Raw genomic sequence first — 25223 nt, forward strand, 5'->3', positions numbered from 1 at the left:
ATGTGTAGTGTTAGTGTGTGTGAGTGAACGTGTGGAGGTGTGTGTGAGCGAATGTGTGGTGTATATGAGTGAATGTGAGTGATTATGTGTAGTGTGAGGGTGAATTTGTGTGAGAGTGAATGTGGTGTGTGTGTGTCAGTGAGTGTGAGTGAATGTGTAGGAGTAAATGTGTGTGTGTGAGTGAATGTGGTGGTGAGTGTGACTGAATGTGTGTGAGTGAATGAGTTGTGTGTGTGTGGTGTGAGTGTAAGTGAATGTGTCAGTGAATATGTAGTGTGAGGGTGAATTTGTGTGAGAATGTGGTGTGTGCCAGTGAGTGTGAGTGAACGTGTGAGAGTGAATGTTGTGTGTGTGTACATGTGAATGAATGTGTTTGTGAGGGAGCGTGAGTGAACGTGGTGCACGTGTATGTGTTGGGGATGCGGGTGTCTGCAGGGGAGGAAGCGGGGCCCTTTGAGGTGGTGGTGCTCTAGGAAGCGGGAACAGAAGCGGCGAGGGGAAAACCAGACGCTGTGGGGCCCAGGCCCGGCGGGTGGTGGTCGGCCCCGGCCTACACATGCAGCTTCCTTGGTCACCTCTAGCTCCACGATGAACGTCCCGATTTCACAGGTAAGAAAAGTGAGGTTCAGGGTTTAAATAACCTTCCCAAGATCCCGATCTTGGGCAGTCTGAGCCCAAAGCCTACTCCTTGCCCCGTGTCGTGTGGCCCCCGCGTGGGCTGTGTGCGCCCCTGCACCCGCGGCCCCGCCACCCTGCCCCAGGCGTGGCCCTTGCTCGCCGTGTGCGGCTCAGCTGTGTGAGTGGGGGGACGCACACCCCAGGGGACGCGGCTTAAAAGTGAACGTCCCGCGGTCATCCCTTACCCCCACTTCAGTCGTTAGCCCGGGCTGTCTGTTCTCCCGTGCAGTCACGTGTAACAGCGATTCTCTTGAACTTGGATTTTCTGATCCCGTCTGGCTGAATGCCTTGTGGGGTCTGCCGGGCAGCTTTCTCGGGTCACAGACCAGCCTCAAGCCCATGTGTCAGAGGGCCTCGCCGGACACTGGAGACAGCTCTGCCTTTCAGAACGGCTGTATGCGAACAGCACGGAATAACGTCCAGCTTATAATCCGAGACTCGGGGCGGGGGGAGAAACTGTCTACTGTCCTAGAAGAAGTCTGGCCATCTGTTGGTATACGATGTTGGTTGACCTTGCCCCTTCTCTTAATACGCTCCAGGGCTTGACCAGGGCAGCTGGGGACAGGAGAGCCCAGGAAGGAGGTTTGCGTGTGGTCCTGGCCCTTTATTCAAACATCTTAGTGTCCCTTCAGGATTCTAGCACAAAACTACTGTCGGGCACCCGAGCCTTCATACCAGCTTTCTTCCCTCCGTCAGGACGCAGGAGTGATACACCTCTGGGCTGACCGCTTGAGAGAAAACTACCAGAAAGACAGAGTGAGGCCCTTACAAATCGGAAATTTAATTTGGTGGAAATAGTTGGGCCAAGTAGTTGAATGTACTTGACAGGCTGATCTGGCCTTGGGAGTAAAGGGGGCAGGGACATAAGAGGCTGACCCTGAGGACAGAAAGGAATTCCTATCAAAACTCCTTGACCAAGAATACAGTCAGGTCTCCAGCCTAGCTCTGCCAACTAGCTACCAGGAAGGTAAAGACGACTTCCAGGTTAAAACAATACTGGAGTGCCCCGTATTTCTATCAAGCCCAACCCCTTCCTGGGTCCTACAGGTCTGGCCTGGGTCGCTCGCCAGCCTGTCCAGCCCCTCTGACCCCACTCTACCCAACTGCAGCCACTTTGGCCTCCGGGCCAGGCTCGGAGCCCCAGCCAATTCCTTTGTCTGGAAGGCCCTCTATCCCCCGCCATGGCTGACTCCTCACCTGTCCTGCTTTCACCTTAATATCAGCTTCTTGGAGTGATGGTGGTGGATATCCACCCCCCCCACACCCATTTCCCCACCATCTAAAGAAGTGCTGGGGGATGAATGGTGTCCCCCAAAATCCTACATCGAACCCTAATCTTAGAGCCTCGAAATGTGACTATATTTGGAAGTAGGACCTTGAAAGAGGGGATTCAGTTAAAATAAGGCCATTGGAGTGGGGCCTAGTCCAACAGCACTGGTGTCCTTATAGGAGATTAGGACACACAAAGACACACATGGCATGTCGCCATAGAGAATAGACCATGTGGGGCCACAGTGCAGGGGGCCCTTGTGCACACCACGGACAGAGGTCTCAGGAGGAACTGAACCTGCCCACACCTTGATCTTGGACTTCCAGTCTCCGGATCTGGGAGACATGAATGAGGAGAACAAAGACAAGAAAAATGTAACCAACACTGAACCATCTTCTGTGTGGTCCACAGATGCACATCTGAGATGTATGGAACATGCTTTGCCAAAGGGTCTCATGACTAATGTTTTACTAGATAATGAAGGGTAACCTTATCTTGACAATAGTTAGGTCCTTCTAAGGTCCTAGAAACCTCACTTTCAACAGACACAAATTCCTTAGAGACTTTGCTATCCCTGACGCTTACTAACATAACAAAGGCAACTTTTTGCACAGAAAATGTCTTGAGAATTCTTTCTTGACCATTCACTCACTGACCCCCACATCATAATTTGGCTCCCAGAGTGGGGCCTACCTTTTTGTCTGGACTCCGAGTCATAGTACAGGTGCAAACTTGGTGAGTGACTCCCAGAGTGACTCCCTCTTCTTCACTCTCATGCCGGGGCTCTTCCAGGAGTGCGGTCTCAGTGGAACCCGTTCACGTGGATTGCTTAGGCTGTAGTCCTCTAGCCATTCTACGGGGAGGAGAAAGTCTGGGTTTTGGCTAGAAGCTAGTACCATGGCCGGAATGGTAATGAGACCCAGAAACTTGATGCCCTCTCTTCCTTCCTGTTCTTATACAAAGTTGTCTACCTCGGGGACGGGACAGGCACTTAAGTCATCATGACGGCTGCCAATCTTGACTTCCATGTGAGGTTTCCTCCTCATTGGTCTAATGTGATCCTCTTCACATCCCTGGTCTAGTTGCTTCTGGCCATGGGACCTCCGCTTGGAGCCGGCCAAAACCAATACGCAATTGAATTAAAACCCAACCGGGGACCTGTTTCCAAGGGAAGTTGGCTGTGAAAGACGCCATGTGTTGGAATGTTGCTTGGACCATGATGGACTTCTATCCTCACTGCTTTCCGTCAATGTTCTCTGCTAACTACTTACAGCATTGTGTAATTTCCCCTTGTAAAACTTTTCTAGTGTTTTCCATGGGTTGAAAACAGCAGGTTCTTCTTGGCACGGCACATTAGTTAGGTCCATTCACTGGCACCCATTTGTAGCCCAGGACACAATGGGGGAAATGGAGGGATGCCAGCATCCCTCCTCTAGTGCAAAACTGCATTCGTAGCAATTTTGTTGGAGGGATGCCTCCAGTTGCTTTGACTCTAGAAACCTCGAACACATCCTGCATGGGACTCCACCATTTCTTGGTAATGGACCTTTCTCTACTTTTCTAGGAACACGGGTTCTTCTTTAGTCCCCAAGGATTTTCTCTTGGTATGCCTTTTAACCCTCTAGAGTCAATTCAGACGGCAAGAGTTAAGAAAGACAAGCCTGTTCATCATCGCCTTCTCCTTTTCCTCCCCCCCCTTCTGCTCCTCACCAGCACCACTTTTTCTCCTCCTCTTCTTCCTCCTCCTCCCCTTCCCACTCCTCCTCCTTCTCTTTCCTCTTCTTCTTCCTCTTCCCCTTCCTCCTCTTCTTCTTCCTGAGGAAAAATGGCCCATTAATGGGACATTAAACTTGAATATGATGCACCAGTTAGATCTCTCCTGCAGGAAACAGGGCAAATGGACAGAGGTACACTATATCCAAGCCTTCATGGTCCTAAAACTGGGATCCCAACCTCAGGGGCTCTTGCAGAATGTGTTTGGCCACTAGCCAGGCTAATAAGCCCCCTCCTGATGTATTGGATGATGAACACCCATTCCTCCTAATAAACCTCGGCTACTGGAGGAGCCACAAGCCTCCCACTAAAGGAGACATTGATGCTATCACTAGCCCTCTTCCTTACAAGCCTCAAGACCCCTCTGCTCCAGGTCCAGCTGGACACACCAGGAACAGAATTCCCCATCTCCTGGCAGTTCCCCCTAAATCAGCGTTGCATCCCTTAGGGAGGCTGCTAATGGAGAAATGGGCATTATCGGAGTCCATGTCCTGTCCTCCATGGCACACTTGGCTCAGATAAAATAACTATTAGGTCAATGTTCTGGGAACCTTTTTCAGTTTTTCAAGGGTTTTGAACAAGTAGTCACTGTGTTTGATTTGACCTGACAAGATATACATAAATATATCTTGTGTATATACACATACACACATATATATGCATATAGGGATGATGTTATATATATGATATATGATAAACACACATATGTGACGTGTGTCTGTCTATCTATCATATTGAATCTTTGTTGAGGAAAAACTGGCCACAAGAGATGGAGAATGTTATCTAAGGGGCACTGCTGTCCCAGTGACTGAGCCACACTGGAAATGTCAGGAAAACGGAGGGAGAGAGAGAGATGCGATCCTATGACCCCTTCCCTGTTAGAAGAAATGAAAAAGGATTCTCCAAATCTGTAAATTTGAACAAAATCTGGAAAGTCCGCCAAATTGCTGCTGACAATCTGGCTGTTGCAGGCTTCACAGAAGCTCTCTGTAACTATACACACCAGGACCCGAAGACACCGGCGGGAATAGCTACTTTAAACACAGTCTATGTGAGCTGGTGACGCCTGACATCTGCGGAGATGCAGTTTTTCTGGTCTTTCCATCCTGTTCCACTCCACTCCTTGGGCGAGATTTCATATATAAACCAGGGAGCTGTTCTGCTCTTATAAGGAAGAGTATGGCTTGTCCTCTTGAACACTTAGAGACCAGACCCTTACCCTGACGTCCCTTCTAATATCCGGAAGGTAGTAAACCCACAGGTCTGGGATTGCCCTGTCCCAGGATGGACTCTTAAAGCCCAACCCGTGAAAGTGGCCTTAAAAGACCCAGCCGCTATGCCTCATAGGAGACAGTTTCCCTTAAAGCCAGAGGCAGAATGAAAGCTGGGTTACACCACTTCTTGACACGTTTCTCAAACCTGGTACTTTAAGGCCTTGTCAATCTCCTTGCAACGCTTCAGTTTTACCAGTCAAGAAGCCAAGGGGGGACTCTCGAATGGCCTAAGATCGAAGAGCTCTAGTTCCTTTTCATCCCATGGCACCGAGTCCGTATACTCTTCTCTCCCAGGTCCCTGGGGATCCCCATTGGTTTACAGTACTTGATTTATTTGTTTAATTTGAATTCAATTAGCCAACATATAGTCATCATTAGTTTTGATGGAGTGTTCAGTGATTCATCTGTTGCATGTAACACTGCTTGACTTAAAAGATGCCTGCCTCTGCATCCCGCTAAGTGAGGAGTCACAGCCTCTACTCGCTTTTGAATGGGCCTCACCTTTAAGCCCACAGGCAGCTCAATTAACCTGAACGGTCTTGCCCAGGGATTTAGACTGTCCTCACTTGGGGCTGCCCTCAGTAAAGACTTCCGAGAGGGATCCTTGCCTCATGGGACTATAATTCAAAATGTAGAGGATATTTTATTTTATTTTACTTTATTTTATATTTTATTTATTTATTTTTAAAGATTTATTTATTTGACAGAGAGAGAGAGAGAGAGACAGGGAGAGAGGGAACACAAGCACAGGGAGTGGGAGAGGGAGAAGCAAGCTTCCCTTCGAGCAGGGAGCCTGATGCGGGGCTCGATCCCAGGACTCTGGGATCATGACCCAAGCTGAAGGCAGAGGCTTAAGGACTGAGCCCCCCAGGTGTCCCATGTGGTTGACATTTTAATCCATAGTCCCACAAAGGAAATGTCGGATAGTAATTCCATAACCTCACTTAATTTCTTGGCAGACAGAGGGCATCACGCCTCCCCCAAAAAGGTACAAATATCTACACAGAAAGTACAATATTTGGGATATGAACTAAGGCCAGGCCACCTACTGTTAGAAAAAAGCTTGTGTTAGATCTTGGGTCCCCAACTACAAAGAACTCCACACTTTCCCAAGCATGGCAGGCTTCTGCCACCTGTGGATTCCTGGATTTGGGTTCTTAGCCAAGCGATAAGATGATTCAGTTAAAGGTCCCAGTGAAGAGACTTTGCTCTGGACTAAAGTCCAGCAGACAGCCTTCAAAGCGTCCCATCAAAGCTTTTATCAGCCCCAGCTTTGGCTCTACTGAACTTAGGAAAAGCTTTTGCTTTATGTGTAGCAGAAAAAAAGGGTCACGTTTTGGGAGTTCAGACCCAAAAAATGAGGACATGAAATGGGTCTGGTGGGCTATTTTTCACTTGACAACGTAGTTCACGTGTGGCTGGCTTGTCTTCAAGGGGTGGCTGGCCCCGCCCGCCTGGGAGAGGACGCCCCAGAACTTCCACGGGACAGTACCAGCCTATGATGACTACACATCAGGTCCAAAGTGCTTTAGAAACTAAATGCCACTGACAGATGATGAGGGGAAACTTACTAAATACCAGGCCTGGCTTTTAGACACACCGGAAGACTTCCTCGAGACCTGACAGACCTGAAACCCAGTTGCCCTGAGGTCCAGCCCTGACCATTGTTCTTCTGTAAAACATAACTGCTCAGACGTTGTTGATCCCATGTATTCTAGCAGATCAGTCTTGGAAGATTCTCCTACGGGTGATGCACATGACAAAGGGTTTATGGAGGGCAGCAATTTCATGGTGAAGGGTGTGCCACGGTCTGTCTAACCCAGACTATTGAGGTCACAGCCCTCCCAGCACATATGTCCACCCAGAAAGTGCAGCTAATCGCACTTCTTTGTGCTTTACAGTTGGCAAAAGACCTCAGGGTTACTATCTATACTGACTCTAAATATGCTTTCCTAGTCTTACATGCACAGGGCAATTTGGAAAGAGAGAGGCTTATTAACAAGCCATAACTTTCCCATTAAATATGGGCCTGAACTAACAGCCCTTCTACAGACTGTACCCAAACCTAAGACAGAGGCTGTAATTCACCTCAGGGGACGTCAGAGGACCTGTCTAGGGACTCTAGAGGCAATCACTTGCAGACTGTGCAAGTCCCGAGTCCTACACCAGTCCAGACACCAGTAACAGATATAGCCCCAGTCTACTCGGACCAAGAAATCTGGGTAGCCCCAGAATGGGGATTTTCAAAAAAAATGCACAAGACTGGTTTAAAAACGATAGAGGAAAAGTCTTTATACCCAAAGGCAACCAATGGAAACCAATGCATGGTATACATCAGGCTACTCGTTTGGGTGAAAAGGCCGTGCAGCAGATGATTAAGAATACCTCTGATGGGATTCCCGTAACCACTAGGAACCCTGTGTCGTTTGCACATAAGTAAATCCCAGAGGGCTCAACCCTGCCCCTTAAAACCAGTCCAAAGTCGGGGGACATATCTTGGGGAGGACTGGCAACTAGATTTTACAAATGCCATCTTGTAAAGGATATAAATACTCACTGGTCTATGCAGACACCTTTTCTGGATGGATAGAAGCGATCCCTTGTGAAACAGAAAAGGCCACTGAAGTGACAGAATGTTTATTAAGGGAAAGCAACCCTAGATCTGAACTGCCTTGGTCTGTACAAAGGGACAATGGACCATCCTTTATTGCACAAATAACTGAGCAAATTAGCCCAGGACTTAAAATTTAACTGCTGTTTGCATTCGGCCCGGCATCCGACATGTTCTGGGAGGGTGAAAGAGGACACCCACACCTGAAAATGACATCTTGCCAAAGTCAGCATTTCCACTCAAGAAAATTGGGTTACTCATTTACTAGTAGGACTTCCCAGAACGAGAATTGCCCCAGAGCAACCAGCAGGGGGAAGGCCCTTTGAATTACTGTCTGGATGCCTGTTCTCACCGTAGATCTGTCCAGAGATGGGGCCTACAGCACTCTGTTGAATTACTCACTCGAGGGTGGGTTAACCCATGAATCTCGACACCAATACTCAGACCATATCCTCCCTAAACCTGATCTGACAGTAACTAACATGCACCTCAGACAGACCCGAGAGATGGGATTTACTTAGAGAATAGGAATTCTAGGAGAGGGGGACTTGACTCCAAAACGGAAGGGTCCCTACTAGCCGGATCATTTATCATCGCCATACAATGAGAAAGCCATTCCTCGTGGATTCTTTTACCAAGAATTCAACCTGTATCTTCCTCACAGGACCCCACGGTGCCAACTTCCATGCTTTCTTACTCCCGTGAACCTGTGGAAGACCTCAGACTTCTCTTCAAATGACACCGAACATTGTACCTCTCTTTCTCATTCTCTTTTCCCCAATTTGTACTGATAATTCCTTCTTAACACGGGCCCAGCGTTTTGCTGAACATCAAAATCAAACAGCTTGCCGGATACATAGGATTCTGCCTTTTGGGCACATCTGGTCTGCCTTGGTGGGTCTCCCCATCACGGGCTTTCCTTCTATACCCATGTCTCAGTTACAACCTGTGACACAAGTATGACGATATTTCCTGATAGATCTATCACAAAACAAAATGTTGCCCTCTGGCCTGTGATCAGGACCACTTGGAATCTCCTCGGCCATCATCCACAAATAAATACGTACCAGAGAATGTCTAAATGACAAACTCCAACTTATCGGTATATGCAGGATGGAATATATCAGATCTGGAACAAATATATATGGCTCACCCCCACAACTGGGCGGCTGAGTCTGAAAACGATTCTCTGCTGGGAACAGAGAAACCATAATGATGATACCTGGGCGAAGGGCCCAGGGCAGTTAAGATGGCCGCCATCCGAAATACGTTCACTGATCATTGTTCTTCAGGCCACTGATTGGTTTGCTACTGATTAGACAAGCAGGCCCAGAATTAGGCAGCAGGCTCCTAATGGGACCCAGTGGGTACATGGCTGTAACCTAAGGCCATGGCTTCCCCTAGGCTGGCTAGGTCATTGCACTCTGGGTTTTATTTGGATGAACCAATGCACTTTGAAAACCATTACTAACCCAGCCAACCTTCCGAATTCAAAAGAACTGCGGACACACTTCACGTTTCACTGGTGTGGACACCTACCTTTGTTCCCTCTTTATGACTGGGGGATGTCACTTGGTACATGGAAGCCCTTGATAAGTACACGATCAAAGTCCTAAATGACTCCCAGGCAGCACTGTGGGTTAGATACTGAAGTAACACAGATGCCTGAAGCAATCCTACAAAATAGAGTAGATTCAATGTTCTGACAGCAGCCCGAGGAGGCGGGCGCCCCAGGATCAGAATGGGATGCTGTGAATATATCTCAGATCGTCACAAAAATGTAACAGGATTGCTAGAAGATATGAATACTCCTACCAGCGCTTCAAACCATCCCTCCCACTGCTTTAATAATTAAACTTCTGGACTGGAGGGAGATTTTGGTCATCAAAGGATCTTATTTGGGCTTCTTTTTCATTCATTTTAATCACGTTTTGCTGTTTTTTCTGAAGTCTCTCTACTGGTGGAGACACCTTCATGCAGACAGAGGATCCTTTCTACTCAAGGAGGTTTGTGCATGTTGTCTACCTTGGATTCAGCTGCCTCTGCCTTTCAAAATTCCTACATATACATTCCCAACTGACCAGTGCTGACCGGTAGAAGAGATGTCCCTCCCCTCCTTATTCAGCAAGGTGAAGTGGGAGAAGACAAGACCTTCCACCCTGAGCAACCTGAAAGGTTTAAGGGTCAAAAATGTTCTGGGATGGGGGGGGGGGCGCCTGGGTGGCTCAGTTGATAAGGGACTGCCTTTGGCTCAGGTCATGATCCCAGAATCCTGTGATCGAGCGCCATATTGGGCTCACCGGGAGGCCTGCTTCTCCCTCTCCTACTCTCCCTACTTGTAGTATCTGTCTTGCTGTCTCTCTCTCTCTTTCTCTCTGTGTCAAATAAATAAATAAATAAAATTTTTAAAAAATATGTTTGGGGGGAAATGAGGAGAAGAATAAAGAGGCAAGAGAAATATAACAACAACAACAAAAATCATCTTAACATGTGGCCCACTGATACACATTTGAGACATACAGAAGGTGGCATTGCCAAAGGGCCTCATGACCAGAGTTTTACTGGATAATGAAGGGTAAACTATTTTTTTAAAATTTTTAAAAAGATTTTATTTATTTATTTGACAGGGAGAGAGATCACAAGTAGGCAGAAAGGCAGGCAGAGAGAAAGGGGGTAGCAGGTTCCTTGCTGAGCAGAGAGCCCAATGCAGGGCTCCAACCCAGGACCCTGAGTTCATGACCTGAGCCGAAGGCAGAGGCTTAACCCACTGAGCCACCCAGGCGCTCCAAGGTAAGCTATCTTGACAATAGCTAGCTCTCTAAGGTCTGACAAGCCTCACTTTTTTTTTTCTGTTTAGAGAAAACATAATATTTTTTTAATTTAAAAAATTTTTAGTAAACATATAATGTATTATTAGCTCCGGGGTACAGGTCTGTGAATCGCCAGGTTTACACGCTTCACAGCACTCACCATAGCACGTACCCTCCCCAGTGTCCATAACCCCACCCCCCTCTCCCCACCCCCTTGACCCCTGGCAACCCTCAGTTTGTTTTGTGAGATTAAGAGTCTCTTATGTTTTGTCTCCCTCCCGATCCCATCTTGTTTCATTTATTCTTCTCCTACCCTCCAAACCCCCCATGTTGCATCTCCACTTCCTCATATCAGGGAGATCAAAGCCTCACTTTGAACAGACACAAATTCCTAGAGATGTCACTATCCCCGAGGCCCACTAACTACAAAGCGAGCATCAGCCACTCCTCTCAGCCCTAGGCTGCTCCTCCTGCCCATGGCTCCTGCCCCTATGCTGTAATAAAGTCACTTTTTTTTTTTTTTTCCACCAAAACCATCTCGAGCATTCTTTCTTGACGGCTCGCTCACCAGCCCCACTCCGTAAGTGCCCGTGAGCCCCATGTGCGCGCTGTCCTGGCGGCCAAGCGGACAGGAAGCCGGTGGCCCCGCTCTCCCAGCCACTGAGCCCCTGCGTTTCATTCACGTGTAAATTAGACTCCCAAGCACACATTTGGTTCTGGGCTCACTTCCCCTCCGAGAACCCCGCCAAACAGGGGCCACTGCTGTGAAGAAGGACCGTGAGGAGCCGTTAATTCTCCTCCCGCAGAAAGGCCTGAACGACACAGGTACGCTCAGATGTCCCCGTGGGTTTGTCAGTTCTCTGGTTCCTGAACTTGTCCGGGTTGATTTTTCAGAGGCCTCGGCTCAGTTAGGTGACCTCCGACCCTCTCGATGCTTGCAATGGATCGTCAGCCTTTTTGGAAACGTTCAAGGCCATTGCTGCTTGTTGGGTTTTGGTTCACTTCCGCCAGCTTGTTTAAGCTGCTGTATACACCGCATATAGATGAGCTTATGTTGTTTTGAAGAGATTTGTATGAAATTCCTAGAGATAACTTCTGATAAGCCTAATTCAGGCTCACAGGAATGGGAGAAGAATGGGCGACGGGGATACATAGGGAATTAGTGACTCTGAATGGACTCGGACCATTTATATGGTTCATGTTAGAGAGAAAGTCTTAAGTCTTTCATTTTGGACCTTTCATTTTGGACTCTTTCATTTGGACCCTTTCAAATCACCCTTTCATTTTGGACCTAACAAATGGGCTCAGGTTGTGTGTGTTTCGATCTTCTCAAAATTGCTCCAGGATTTAAGACCGCTGAGGGTCACCTCTTCCAAGAAGCCTTCCCTGACCTTCTCAAGATAGAGAAATGTCCCTCCTCCCTCCCCCTGCTTCTCGCTCCCAGGAAAGCCCCACAGCTGACCTATCCCCGCCGCAGTCATTCCCGCAGCCTCCCCCTTCTGACTGGGTTGTGGCTTCCTGGTCCTGCAGGGCCAGTGGGCACTTGATGAGTAGGAAGGTTGGAATAAATCCCCTGTGAAAGGCAGGGTAACACAGGTCTGGTTTTGAGGGCAGGGGCCTGCCATCCTGTTGGCCCATCTGGGATCTGACCCCACACACACGGCAGCAGGTGGGAGCCCAGGAAAGTCTGGGTGTTTGACGGCAGCCTGGGGGCTCTGGGGGGAACACCGGAGAGCAGGCTGGCACCTCCTACCCTCTCTTCTCCTCCTGTGCTTGCCTCCAACAGCCCGAGGCCTTGACCTGCCCCAGAATATTATCAATCCCTCTAGTGGATCCCTCTGGAGTAAAACTTAGTAATTTTTTGGTGGTTTTTTTTTTTTTTTTTGTATACATGGTGATATTTTCAAGGGCAGAATTTTCTGAAAAGAGATCACTTGCAGTACAAGGTGGTTGGCTTTATGGGTTAACCTGGCTGGGCCATGGTACCCAGTGGTCTGGGGAAACACTAATACAGGTGTTCCTGTGAAGGTATTTTATCCATATCATGAATGTTTATCGTCAAATGACTTTAAGCCAAAGAGAGAACCTTGATAATGTGGGTGGGCCTAATCTGATCAGATGAAGGCCTTACTAGCAAGCATTAAGGTTTCCCAGAGAATAAGGAATTCTGCCTCAAGGTGGAAACATCAACTCCTGCCTGAAACTCTGGCCCACCTTCCTGCCCGTCTGCCCTATAGGTTTCAGACTTGCCAATTACTTAGAATATATCTTTTTATATCTATCTATTGATCCATCGATCCGTCTATTGGCCTATTTCTCTGGAAAACCCTGACTTATAATTACATATTTAAAATGTAATGCTGCCATCGAAACAAGGGTACTTGTGTAAGGACAGGTGCTGTTCTGCTAAAGAAGGCAAGTTGACCCAGGCTCCTGTTCACCGAAGAAGGCAGAACGAATTCAGGAAGCAGACCCTGAGCTGGGCTAAGAGCCAGCCTAGCCTGGCCTAGAGGCCCTGTCTCGGGGGCTTAAACACCGTCTCATTTAATCAGAGCAACAGCTCTTCGAGGGAACACTTCAATGGTTTGCATTTTGCAGATAAGGAAACCAAGGCTTCGAGCAGTCAGGGACAGGAGGAATCACACAGCGGTGAGAGGTGGCCGGGAGTCCTTCAAGCTCGGGCAGGACACGCCCCCAGGGGAGTGCAGGGAATTGGGGGGGGGGTTCTTTTTTTTTTTTTTTTTTAAAGATTTTATTTATTTATTTGACACTCAGATCACAAGTAGACAGAGAGGCAGGCAGAGAGAGAGGAGGAAGCAGGCTCCCCGCTGAGCAGAGAGCGCGATGCGGGACTCGATCCCAGGACCCTGAGATCATGACCTGAGCTGAAGGCAGAGGCTTAACCCACTGAGCCACCCAGGTGCCCTGGTTGATAACGTTTCTCCTTTTACTGTTTTAAAACAAATGAGCTATAATATCTCATCAGGTTAAAAATGTTCCCCATCACTTATCACTTTTATTGGAAATTCCAGTTTCTAAAACCAACACAGTAAATTTAACAAGGGATATAAATATTTAAAAGAAATTCTAAAGCAATTTCCTTGGGAAAGCACGGAATTACTTACTCCCTGAGAACCATAGCTGTTTAATTTACTGTGAGTATCCTGCATTCTAATTCACCTTATAATAAAATACGTCTTCCATGTCTTTTAAAATCCTTTTAGAAACGTAAAGTAAATTGTAGTTTTCCATTTAAGTGCAGGTATGAAATAATTCATAGTGAATTGATGCTTCAGACATATTATTAAATCCCAACGTGGTTTTTAATTTTCTCTGAGTGGTTATGGAGGGTCTGTGATGGCCAGTGAGTCATTGCATTCTTCGTTAATTTCATAGTCTGTCTACCATAGATCGGGGGTCTAAAGCTTTGGCCCTTGCCAGTTCCGGCCCTCTCTCTTTACAAATAAAGTTTTATTGGGACACATCCATGTCTACTTGGTCCATGCTGTTTCTGGCTGCTTTTGAGTGATCACATCAGAGTTGAGTCATCGTGACTGAGACCCTACGGCCCACAAAGCTGAAAATATTTACTATCTTGCTAGAAAAATCTTGCCAAACCCTCCTGTAGGTGGTCAGACAGAGTGTTCCCCTTCTCCCTCCATTTCATCTTCCTCTTTCATAATTATGCCAAACATCTCTTTGTATTTAACTTTCAGGGAATGCTCTCACTATTATCATGCATTACTCATCCCAAGATCGTCTTAGTATTATGCATAATATTTTAATATTTAATTATCACTTCTAAAACACAGTGTTTTTAGCTATATAAATATTGCTGAGATTTGACTAGAGAAAAAAGTTTATTTCGGGCTTCAGGTCTGGTGGGTTTCTAGGTTTGAAATATACAGGCACACTGTTCGGGAATGAACTGCACACAGACTTCAAGCATCGTGTGCACAGCAGGTAGTGTATAAAACACCAGGCGAAGAGGAGGGTAAAAACCTGGAACCCTGCTTCTTCCTGGTGACTTCTTGGTTGTGCTTAAAGAAGAAACACCGTCGTGAAGATGCAGTTTGATCAGTGATATTCTTACATTCACTGACCAGGCAATGTATTTGCAGGAATCTGCATTTTACTCCCGGGGGACTTAAACCACTTTTCACTATGAATAGAAACATGGATTGCATGAACCTTTGTACTTTTTCTGAACTGCTCTTCCTAAGATGGCGGAAGGGTTTTTTTTTTTTCTCTGCTTTCTATCTTTTGAAGACATTGATTTGTTCTTCTCAAAAAGTGGAAAAAAATAACAAAAAACTTCATTATTTACTTTTATGCTTAGAAGTGTTTGTCTTTAGTGACATTTGACAAACAAAACACCATCTGACCTTCAAAATAAAATTCTTGCTCTCACAGATTCTGAGCTTTAGTGTTTGCTCTTAAGGCCTTCATCTGATTAGGTGAGGCCCACCCACATTATTAAGGGTTCTCTCTTTGGCTTAAAAGTCAATTGACGAGAAACATTCATGATATGTGCAAAATATTTTCCTGTGAAGATATTTTGGGTGGGTAGGAACCCATTGGGAGGGTTGGTGGGCAGAACTCACCGGGAGGGTTGGTGAAGGTAGCCGCAGAGCTGGGCCGAGACAGGCAACGCCATGCATCGGTTTCCTGGTTCTCCAGCGCCTGCCACCATCTCCAGTCAGCCAGCACAGTTCCCGTGGGGCCTGGGGGTGCTGGGTGGGTTCTACGCAGCACATGACGCCCCTGGGATTAACACAAGATGGAAACTTCTGAGACTTGTGACCCCGGACTTCAGTTTTTCCAGCCCTGTCTGTGGACGTCGCCACGGTAATGGGTGAGCTGGGGGTGGTGTGTTGGGGGGTGTAAATGTCTGTCACCCTGGTCTTGGCACCTGTCTGTGCCGGCCTCCTGACTCCTCCCCATCTCACACACAGGTAATTTTCACACACATACACACAAGTCGATCCTCCTTACTAGAGGATTCCATATCAGTGATTGACCTGCTTGCTCAAATGTGTATTCTACCCCACCCCCAAGTCAGCACCGGCAACACGGCCACAATCTCGGACACGTGCGGAGTCGGGGAAAAAGGAGTCACCCAGTGTGTGCTTTCATTTCCAGCGGAGAGAGAACAAAGCGGCGCTCTGCCTTCTCATTTCGAACCACCCCCCTCCAACAACAACTAAGTCTCCTTTATGCAGTCTAGAGTCCCATGTTGTCCTCGCTGTGGCGCCTTCTGTGGATTTCCCTGTCTCAAGGGGCCCCAAAACAGTGCCCACACGCTGTCTAGCTATCCTAGGGCAAGAAGGCTGTGATGGGCCCTGCAGAGAGGGGCGGGTTTGGACGCTCGCTGTAGCACTACTGACAGTGAATCCAATGTTAACAGATCGACTATATACATATAAAATAAGGTGTCTTCAATAATTCATTAATTAACAAGGAAGCAGAATTATGTATTGATTGGTTGATGGAAAGGTTATGACGAGAGGCTCAGAGGAAACTAACCCCGTATCTTCTTTAGGGGCCGTGGCCTAGGCTTCGCTAATTTGGTGTGTGCTGCCGCTTTGCCAATGTAAACTGAGTATCGAGAACCAGCTGTATCTGATGTCACAGAAACCTGATGTGTATCGTGTCCTGGGTGTAGTTGGGCATGGTGGTCCTGCTCTGGTGATAATGGGGGACATTGCCCAGCATCCTCTGTTCACCTGAATTCCCAACCTCAATTTTTGGAGCCCAAACGAAGGGACTTAAACATTTCTCCTTTCATCTCTAATTTGTGATTTGTCCCGATTTGTTGGGAAATGCAGGAACGTGGCAGGTCTCTAACACTTGTTTTGTTGCATTTGTTTTTATAATTTACAAGTGTCCCAAGGTTGGAGGTAAGCCCAAGGACATGCATGGTTTGGTCTGTGCAGTGTTTTTGAAACTTCCAAATCAGTTACATTTGGAAATCCAAAGATGCCGCATAAAATGCTGAGAGTCCGAGCATGTGCCTCTCCCTCCACCTCCTTGTTACCAATCTCCCAACCTTTCGCTTCTAAGCCTCTGAGCAACCGCACACACCAGTAGCTGCCACCTGTCCGTGAGGGCAGATCTGTCCTGGTCCTTCTCAGTCTGGACAGAGTGGACGAGCTAATGAACTCCTTGACCCTCTGGCTTTTGTGGAGCTCTTCCTCCAGTATGGTCTTTCTGGATCTTTCTTGATGGGGTTGATATGCTGCAGCAGACCACCTCCAGCTGGCTCCTCCATGTGGTTCAAGACCACCCCTAAAGCACACATGAGGGCTTTTCTTCCCCAGTCAAGGAGACATGAGGAAACCCCCACAAGGAAAAAGAGGCAACACAGGGTGCACAGGTGTCTCACTCTGAACCACGTATTTATGCTACCCACTGGGGACCAGGGATATAGACATAAGCCCCACCTGATGATGAATGGGGACACACTCACCCCAAGTTGGTGGGTCAGGTTGCACCTCATCCATAATGGAAAGTTTGGGTTCTAGGTATTAGAATAGTAAATCTTGACCATATCTCAACTGGATACAGCCTTTTTTATTTCCCTACTTACCTCATTGTTCTCTACTTCTAGGCATATCCGTGTCTCGGCTCCAAGGATGAATCTTGGCTGAGCACAGAAAGGATGGAAGGAGCGCCACCAGCTCAATGTCTGAGACGAGCAACAAGTCACCCTGGACATCCATTTGAGTCAGGACCCATGTGCCATCCACGGTCATGGGCATCTGGTATCAGAGTCGGAGGTGTTGAAATAGTAGCGCGTGTGTGGCTGGGGGTTTCCATCTGCCTCCTTCGCCGACCTTACGTCCCTTACCAGCCCTCCTACCCCCACCACCTCTTGCCAGAGGCCCTTTAGACAGAACTCCTGAATTCCTGCTTAGCTGTTCAATCTGACGCCATGCCCTGCAATGTATTTTTTTCATTCTTTCACTTTGTCATAGGTTTAGATGATCATAGAAAAGTTGCAAAACAGTAGAGAGTTCCCATACGCCCTTCATGCAATCATGAAACCATGAAATCAACACTGACTACAGATCTTGTATAATTGTACCAGCTTTTCCTCGAACGTCCTTTTACGGTCCAGGATCCCACCTCATGGTTAATTTGTTGTGACCTTCGTCTCCTCAGCCTATGACGGATCCTCAGTCGTGTCTTTCGTGACCTCCAGCCCAGGCCCCCCTCTGGCGAACACGCTCCAGCCTCTATTTTCACTACAGCTCAACACCCTGCTTCCTTCCCTCACCTGCCATGTGGACTCCCGACCAGTGTTCCAGACAGGATTATTTAGGCAAGTAATGCTAAGCCTCAGTCCCTCAACATAACGGCAGCTCACTCTCACTTACCTGAATCCGTGTGGGTGTCCCTGGTTGGTTGGGTGGCTCTCCTGAGAAGCCTTCCTCCATGTGGTGGGAACATCTTAGGACACAGAAAAGAAGAAAGACAAGTGTGTATGGAAGCTTTCATCGTTTCTTTAAACAGCACAAGCCAACACAGGCTCGCACCATTTCTGCCCATATTACATGGGTCAGAGCAAATCTGGTTGTCCCCAGAGGCAAGAGAAAGGGAACTGTCATTTACTGTAACCCAGGAGGGAAATGAAGCAAGGGAATCAAGTTAGAACGTCATCTCTGCTGCTGGCCACCCTTCCACCAAACTGCTTTCATTTTCTCCCCACAGGATAGAGCTTGCGCACTCTTCCCAAGAAAGAATGCACACAGCCGTTCAGCTACAGTAACCAACTCAGGGCCCAGGATGTCTGAGTGGATCTGGCCTCTCCGTGGAGAGCAGGAACAGCCCTTTTGGTCTGGTCCCCTGTGACCTGAGAAATACTTGACTTTCCACTGGTTTCCCTGATTTCCAATCCATAGTGGTGGATCGGGGTCTGGGAACACACGGAACCCTCCCTCTTGGAGAAAGGGAGCAGGGAAGGCTCACACCCATCACAGATGCACTTGAGTCCTGCAGGACCGCTGTAATGACCTTCTCTGCTCTGGAGGCTGACATCCCGTGGAGACCACCCAGACCTCACCCTCTGGGGGCTCCTCCTTGGTCCTTATTATGCATGGCCACAGGGGAGTGGCCTTTGGAGAGTGTATTCTCCTGGTGGCAATACAGCTTTGGGAGCTCAGTTCCTGTTTAGCAAAGACTGGAGAATCAGTTTGTTTTTATGTCCCAAACAACTGAAGGATTTTGGGGGTCCAGACTCATGGTATTCTTGGCAGTACAATGGTTTCAAAAACTAAGTGGCTTCTGATCTAATTGTAACAGTAACCATACCCCTTTTCTGGATGTCATTCTGGAAGCTACTTCGTTTCACCGCTTCCTCCCTGCTCTGAATCTGTCTCAGCTCTCTGAGGCCACCGGGATGAGTGGGAAGTCCATGCACTTATTCACACCTTGGCCCTCAGTCACTTTAGGAACCTTAACTTAGAAGATGCACCAGTACTTAATGAGGTCAAAATATTTTTTATTCCATTACTTACTGGTTGGGGGCTAGACGCAAGTTACCTTTTGCAACCCTACAAGGTCCTGAATTTCTGGATCCTATTACCTTTCATTTTCTACTTACAAAATAGCCAATTACTCCCTGAGCTCATCTCTTTCTTGCATTGCCTTTCCAAACAGGCCACTTCCAATTAAAACACATTTCTAATATTCAATTTTCCAGCAAGTCCTCCTATTATCCTACAGTGATGAGGTCTGCCTTCTAAGTCTCTGCAGGCAGCCCTCTTGCCATGTTTTGTCAGTACCTAAGCAGATGTTCAGCCATCCAATAAGCCATGTGTCTTCCTTGCCTCCTGCCCAACTGCTAAGAAAATGGATACATAGTTTTGTTACAGTTGCAACCTCCTTAAGATACCACTTTCCACACTACTCAATAAATCATGCTATCATGTTGCAATCATGTTGCAAAAAACCCACAATTCCAGTGGCTCCACAAAATAAATTCATTTGCCACCTTCCCCATATCCACTGGGGATTTCCCAGGTAGGGCACCCTCCTTCAGACAATGACTCAGTGATCCAGTGCCTTCCATCTTGGGATGCTGCTGTTTCCAACATGGAGCTCCAACTTGCCATAGGAGAAGAGAGGAAAGATCAGGTGTCCACGACTTTACGGGCCAACCTGGATGTTTTGTACATCACACCTGCCCACATTCCGTCAGTCAGAATTAGTTTTATGGCCCCACTCAGGTACAAAGGGATGTTTAATGTCATCTTCCTGGGCGTCCAGGAAGATAATTAAATGGTTGACAATAATTAGATTTCTGGCACAAAGACCAGTCTGAAATGTCATCTGGTATCTCTGCAGAATCAGGCATCTCTCTTCCACTGACACTGTGTCTTGTACATAATTTGCACCTGCCACTTCGATTAAAAATTATTCTATTGTCTGTAGAACTGGCAGGTAAGGAGTGCCTTGAGGTGAAGAACTGTCCCGTAGTGCTCGCTTTGGCAACACACGAACCAAAACAGGAATGATACAGAGAAGAGGAGCAAGGATGACATAGAAATTCATGGAGCGCTCCACGTTAAAAAAGAAAAAGAAGAAAGAACTGTCCTGTATACATCTCTGTAGAGCCTGAGCTTGGCACTCGCAGGTGCTGTTTGTCAAGAAAACGAGGAGCCCAGAGGGAGGCCAGACTAGGAGGAAACGTTGACTGTTCCTCCTTGCAGAGCAGAATGGGTTTTTTCTAGTAGAAAGGAAACAACTGGAGGCTATCATAAGACACGTTTTCTAATAAAAGTGAAAGTGACATCATGCTCCTTTTTATTTTTTCAAGTGGGCAACTTGTTTCCCCTTCTCTTTCTTGGTGTTCACTTGGTAATTTTGCATGACCCACTGGACTAGTCCAGCGCCAGGAAGCTCCCAGGAGGCTGCTATTTATGTTTCTTTGAATAGTGTCTCTTGTCCTGAACTAAATTGTTACTTACTACAGAAAAAAAAAAAAGTCCATAAGAGACAGGCATTGGATGTTCTTAGGATTTAAGTTGCCACTCAGTACTGGAGATGTGTGGGGAGGCTGTCCCCTGAAGACTTTAGGACTGTGACCCAAGACTTCACTATTCCAGGAGCTCAAGACAGAAAATCTTCCCAGTCAGGCAGAACTGAATCCAATTAACTGACTGAAATACACACAAATGCGGAACAACAGCTCATTTGTTTGGTATTAATCTGAGAAACAAAGGGTGCCTGAGGAGGCTGCACAAAGGAATTCTGCCCATTATCTGAAATGTCTCTGGCTCCTAAGCTGGGGTGTGTGATTGTGAGCCTGAAGGAAGAGGCTTCTCAGGGCCCTGGTCTGTCGTCCAGGGAGTCCGTCACCAGGAGGGATGGGCCAGGAGCTGATGGGTGGTGGCTGTGTCGGGGTGCTACATTTAGGGGATACCCTCAGGGGTGTGAATAGTATAGGTTTGTATTTCTCTAAACAGTTTTCTAGCAGATGGATGTGTCTTTTTCTGAAACAGTCAACACCTAGTGACAATTTTCTGACAGGTAGATGAGAAGAAGGGCACCTTTTTATAACTTGCCCCAAAGTGCCACATGAGCTAGCTGTGGCCACATGGGGCAGGCTCGTCCCACTGACCTTAACTCTCCCTCCACAGTGTCTGGTTTGCAGAAGGGACTAGCTGTGCAAACACGTGGCACGCTTGTCCTGAAATCGACTGCTGGGAAGTTGGACCCTGTTTGGGGTTTACACACCTGCTTTTGAGAAGTCCATCCAGCACGAGGGCTCTCTGAAGAGCTCAGAGTCACCTGTCCACTCTCCTGGGCACCTTTTAACAGGAGCACAGCCCCGTGAAAATCAGAGCATCAGAAATTGAGTGGACAGTAGAGTTCCCATCTACCTTTCTCTCCCCAGACATGGTTTCCCTATTATTAACATCTTCCATTAGCATGGTGCATTTGTAATAACTGGAGATATTAATAATACAGTAATAATTCAAATAGAGCAAAATCTAAACAGCATTTAAACTGAATAACTAAAATAGATGAACATTTAAATGACAAATACAAACGATTATAATGAAGTAATAATATTATAATAATACATCATGATGAACTGAAGTCCATGGTTGACATTAGTGGTCACTCTTGGCGTTGTATCCTGTATGGGTTTTGACAAATGCGTAGTAACGTGTGCCCGTCGTTACAGTATGGTACAGAGTAGTTTCGCTGTCCTAGAGATCCTCTGAGCTCCACCTGTCCTCCCCTCCCCCACCCCGACAACCTCTGATCTTTTCACTGTCTTCAAAGTTCGGCCTCTTCCAGAATGTCACGTAGCTGGAATCATACAGCACGTGGCCTTTGTGGATCCGCTCCTTCCACTGAGTGCTCTGCCTTCAAGTTTCTTCCTGGCCTGTTTGTGACTTCATAGCTCATTTCTTTTTAGCTCAGAATAATATCGCACTGTCGGGATGGGCCACCGTTTCTTCACTCACTCGGCTGGTGGAAGACACCTTGGTTGTGTCTAAGTTTTGGCGATTGTAAATAAAGCTGCTACACACATTCATGTGCGTGTTTTTGTGTGGACATAAATAAGTGTTCAACCCGTTTCAACCAGGTGAGCACACGTGTTAGATCATTTGGTTAAAAGTGAGTGTAACTCTGTAAGAAACTGCCATGCTGCCTCCCAAAGTGACTGCACTGCCCTCCAGCCAGCGACGCAGGAGAGTTCCTTCTGCCCCATGCCCTCACCAGTGCCTGGGGTTCTCAGTGTTCTGGGTTTGACTACTCTGATGGGGTGTGGCAGCATCTCATGGTGGTTTTAATTGGCGAGTCCCTGATGACACAGGATACTGAGCATTTTCTCAGACGCCTGTCGCACAGGTGTTTCTTCCCTTATGGCCCTAATACAGACATTTCTTACTCCGAGCAAAAAGAACTGGCTTACGGTGACAAGGGAAACATGTTTCTAGACTGGTTGGGCTGAACATTCCTTCACCACATCTTTCAAAAGTGATGGATAAGGATACTCATATCAAGTAACATTCCTTTTTTTTTTAGGTGCTTTCAAATTTGGCCATCAGCACTAAAATAGGGAATAAATGGGGCCCTCCTTAGGGAATCCTGGTTGGGGATGGAGATTTCTCAGCCCCAAAGATCCTTGGAGAACAGATTTTGCTGCTTTGCAATGGAGGGTAAGTAACCAATCCAGACTGTTGAATACTTTGCAAAGAGTAAGATACCAATAGATTTGAGATGTTTCTACATTCCTGCCTCCCACATACATATTTTAGGCCAGGGCCGCTGGATGTTAAGAGAGAAAGAAAAGCATTATCTCTTTGACTCTTGCTTTTAATTCTATCAAACCGAAGAAGTTTAGTGTCTGAGCTTGCCCTTGCACATTCTCCCTAGGCCGCTATTTCCTAGGACAGCAATACTGAGGACCACTCCGTCCGCTCCAGTGAGGGAGGCACGGAGGGGCAGGCCTGTCCTCACCATCATGAGAACACAGCAGTAACATGCAGACATCAACAGGGATAGCAGACCTCTCCAGATGAGAACGTGACGGCTGGGATATTGGTGTCCACCTTGACCATGATGCTTGGGCTTGTGCCAACATTTCTAGGGGGACGTTAGTGGTGGACACTGTCTGCTCTCAGGTGCATCCCTTGAGATGGGACTGCCTGACAGCAGAGTGGCTGTTGGTCCAAGATGCTTAATGGGATCCTTCAACAGTCAGTGTGCAGACAGCCCTGGTCCTAGAGACTTCGATTATTTTCTGCCTTAAGCACCGGGAATTAATGAAGCCTTAGCTTTCTGAAATGCCTCTTTAATTCATGATGCCCAGGAGTCCAGGCTGACTATTTCTGGCTCCTCTGCACTTGGGCAGCTTGGCCATGAGCTTCCTGGTCCTCAGCCCCGTCCTGGTGAAGCTCTGATGAGCCTCGCTCTGAGAAGCAAGATGGGGAAGTGGCAGGTCTTTTCATGTCATCTGGGGTTTGTGTCTGGCCTGCGGACGGTGCCTCCTAATCAGCTCTAAGCATCACACAAAGCTTTCCTACATATTCTCTTCAGAACACAGAGTTTTAACAGTCTCAGTCATCCTTTCTCAGCCAGCTCCACTGTAGGTGAAGACCCATTCTTCCAGTGTGACCCATAAAGCAACCCCGTTTCCGGCCTCTTCCTAAACGAAATATCAAGTTAGAGAGGTACCCCGGCAAAGGGCCGTCCGACGGCAGGGCTCCTCTCCTACTGGGAGGCCTGCATCAGCCTTCAAAGGATGTAAGGTCCGCCTCCCCTTTCCCACTTAGGGCAGAAATGATGCTCATCACAGGACCAGCTGCGTGTGGATGCGCTGTCTCCCCAAGATGCTCCCTTAAACATCGAGGCTCCAAGCCAGGTGGGCAGGCTTGTCTCCTCCCTGGTGGAAGAAGGAGGCCCACCACCCTTCCAGAATGCAGGAGAATGGTGCCCAAGCCTTTATGCTCTGCCTCCCAGACAGGTACCTGTCCATCTGGCCGTAGACATCTAGACACAGCCCTGCGGAGGCACTGCTATCCTGCCCCATTAGACATCTGTTCACTTTACAGAACAGCTGACTGCTCTAGCAGAAGCAGGCATTGAAGAAATAACAACATAATATTTGGTTTACATTCGGCTGCATCGAGGCGTCTATAAATGAAAGGACACTCTGAAGTAGCGTTCTTGACGTCCATCGGTCGGCCGTGACAGAAACAGGACGTTCCAGCCCCGCTTTCTTCAAGGAAAAGGGGAAGATGTTCAAAAGAAATAAATAAAGCCAGCGCCGGGAAAGTGGTCTACTTCCAGCAGATCCTCGGCTGGAGCCCAGCTGACTGTGTTCATGAGGTCCTGGCCCTCAGGTGAGGCCCTGGGAGGACCAGGACACGGTTTGGCTGACTTAGCATGCCACTCATTTTCTTCTGACACTTCTGGTACTGAAATGACCCCAAACAAAGGGGCACCTGGGGAGCTCCGTCAGTTACACGGCTGCCTTTCACTCAGGTCCTGATCCTGGCCTCCTGGGATCCAGTCCCACACTGGGCTCCCTTCTCGGTGGGGACCCTGCTTTTCCCTCTCTCTCTGCCTCTCCCCTGCTTGTGCTCTCTCTCTCTCACTCTCTCTGTCAAGTAAATAAATAAAAAAATCTTAAAAAAAAAGAAAAGAAAAGAAAAGAAAGAAATGACCCAAAACAGCTGGAGGAGGAAGCCCCTCTGACCGTGTTTAGTGCCCTCTGCCCTCAGTCCATAGTGTGAAAGGTACTCCTGACCCTGGGAAGCATCCTTTGAGGAAGGTACAAGAAGTTTCTGCCTCGGTGCGCTTCCACTCTGAGCTGGATGGCCAGCGGGGAGAGTCTGCCCGCCGCCGGTAGCCCGCGAGTGTCCCCAGATTGCATGTGACGGAGGCCATACCCGGTGGCCTTGCTGAGGGAGAAGCTGGGACGCTGATGGTTTGGGGAGAAAGCGAGTAGAAGGTGGGAGGGAAGTCGCTGCCGGGAAGAGCTCCAGACGCCAGGAAGTCAAGGGGGGAGAAGCTTCAGCTCTGAGTCCTGGGGGTGCTGGAGGGGATTCTGAGCCCATGAAGGAGAGGCTGTAGGGCCAGATGGAAACAACCTGCTGCTGGTGATGGTTAAGATGGTGACAACCTCTGGAATGCCCCCTGAATTCAACCCCTTCCTGCCAGGCCAGCCCCTCCCTCTGCCCTGCAGCCTAGGTGACACCCAAATCCCAAGGCTGAGGCCACAGACAGGCCGGGGGCTGGGGACAAGCATGGGAACCACCTCTTCCAATGCTGGGGACCTGGGG

The 25223-nt window shown here is 47.9% G+C and overlaps 1 protein-coding gene across 9 annotated transcripts in view; it reads right to left on the minus strand.

The window, feature by feature from the left end:
- The window catches only part of SRD5A1 (steroid 5 alpha-reductase 1), a 58650-nt gene that overhangs the window by 2527 nt on the left and 30900 nt on the right, over nt 1-25223 (minus strand). Inside the window, exons 7-10 of one of the 9 annotated variants that reach the window (XR_006609310.1) lie at nt 17796-17868; nt 15021-15180; nt 2642-2801; nt 864-1418 (exon numbers count right to left, since the gene is read on the minus strand). The gene's annotated coding sequence lies outside the window, so the exon portion shown is untranslated. Of the gene's footprint in view, nt 1-863; nt 1419-2641; nt 2802-14257; nt 17869-25223 lie in introns of those variants that run through there. The other 8 variants (XR_006609306.1, XR_006609305.1, XR_006609307.1 and 5 more) reach the window with 8 other exon arrangements.

This window comes from Mustela putorius, unplaced genomic scaffold, assembly GCF_011764305.1.
Source record: "Mustela putorius furo isolate JIRA1106 unplaced genomic scaffold, ASM1176430v1.1 tig00000107_pilon_pilon_pilon, whole genome shotgun sequence".
In the NCBI taxonomy this organism is placed as follows: domain Eukaryota; kingdom Metazoa; phylum Chordata; class Mammalia; order Carnivora; family Mustelidae; genus Mustela; species Mustela putorius.